The sequence below is a fragment of the Octopus bimaculoides genome, chromosome 30 (genome assembly GCF_001194135.2).
Source record: "Octopus bimaculoides isolate UCB-OBI-ISO-001 chromosome 30, ASM119413v2, whole genome shotgun sequence".
Lineage (NCBI taxonomy): Eukaryota > Metazoa > Mollusca > Cephalopoda > Octopoda > Octopodidae > Octopus > Octopus bimaculoides.
The window spans coordinates 9,749,039-9,751,048 of NC_069010.1; positions in this window are offsets into that span (position 1 = coordinate 9,749,039).

Genomic DNA, 2,010 nt, shown 5'->3' on the forward strand with positions numbered 1-2,010 from the left:
TTAGCTTCACCACATACTGAAGTTCCAGCTTTTTTAGCTGCTATTTCTGAACTTCGGTATGTGGTGAAGCAAATGTTTGCTGATCCCTTAATTATGTATATATATATATATATATATATATATATTCATATGTATGTATAGTCATAGCTCACCAGTGCTAGAAAGGCTAAACCATTTGTTGAGCTCAGCATTAAAGTACTGATACTATCCTCTCCACTCTTCATTCAAATATAATCCACAATAAACAAAATATCTTCAGTAACAGCTTGTTGTTGCAGGACACACGTGATGCATTAACACCATTCCATCTAAAGGCTTTGGTGAGAAATATGCACATTGCAGTGCATTGGGAGGGCTATAGCAGTCAAGGAAGAATGTAAATAGTGTGTGTGTGTGTGTGTATACATATATATATACATACATACATACCTACATACATACATAATGATGGCCATCCACTCGTGACCAAGGAAGACCATTGCTGACATTGTGTGCTCTAGGACTAACTTTTATTTTGCATTTGTGGCTCTGTTGGTGGCTAAAGTGTCCTGGTCTTGAGAAGCATACTCGATTGCAAATATTACAAACCAAGCTTTCCCCAATCACTACGCTAGCAGTGCACTTTCAGGCAGCATGTTTAAATTCTTCCTGCAGAATATGTGCCCTCCTAAAGGTATCAACTCCCTCCTTAACCTTCTTCCTCCATCTGTGGTGATGACAGGCCTTGCTCTCCCAGTCAGTCCCCTGCAAACCACAGACCTTTAATGAACACTTGACAAAGTCCTTAAATCATAGCCTTGGTTTCTGCCGGGGTCTCTTTCTATTCACAAGTTCCCCAGGAGTGGCTGTGTGGTAAGTAGCTTGCTTACCAACCACATGGTTCGGGGTTCAGTCCCACTGCATGAAATCTTGGGCAAGTGTCTTCTACTATAGCCTCGGGCCGACCAAAGCCTTGTGAGTGGATTTGGTAGACGGAAACTGAAAGAAGCCCGTCATATATATATGCGTGTGTGTGTGTGTGTGTGTGTGTGTGTTTGTGTATCTGTGTTTGTCCCCCTAGCATTGCTTGACAACCGATGCTGGTGTGTTTATGTCCCCGTGATTAGCAGTTCGGTAAAAGAGACCGATAGAATAAGTACTGGACTTACAATGAATAAGTCCTGGGGTCGATTTGCTCGAGTAAAGGCGGTACTCCAGCATGGCCGCAGTCAAATGACTGAAACAAGTAAAAGAGTAATATAGCATCCTTTTAGGGATCTTCCTATCCTTCATTCTAATAAGGTGTCCACTCTAACGAAACTGGTGCTTGTGCACCTTCGCCTCAATACTCAAGATATCAGCTGTCCCCAGGACCCGTGTGTCTGGAGTTTTTAAAAGTCCAGCCAACATTTAGAATGTCTCAGACATCTCTGTAGAACTTCCTCGTTCGCTGGCTAGGCCCTTCTCCCCCTCGTCTGTCTGGAAGGACGGACATATTGCAGCAGAGTTTGTTGGCTGAGGTTGTCGGTCAAAGGGAGATAATCACTTTTTGACAAGACAAAAAAACCCTGTTTTCACGCCTGTTGGTCGTGGTGGTTTGGACGACCGACAATTCTAGATTCGGTTTCGAATCTTGGCTTGGAGAAGGAACTGTTAATTTTTACATATATACATATATATATATATATATATGTTGTTTTTATACTTGTTTCCTGTACTGGACCAAGGTCATGCTGGGGTGTAGCTTGGAAAAAAGTTTAGACGAACAAATCAACTCAATTACTTATTTAAAAAATTTTTTTTAAGACTGATACTTAATATATCAATCACTTATGCTGGGCTTCAAACATTGTGGGGTTGTAATCAAACTAACACCGGTTGTGAAGTGGGATTAAACACAAGCACAGAGACATATGAGATAAATGTAAAGAGAAATCAGTTGTTAAAGTGTCAATATACTATTGTGAGTTACCCTGTATATATATGTATATATATATGTATATATATATATGTATATATGTATATATATAT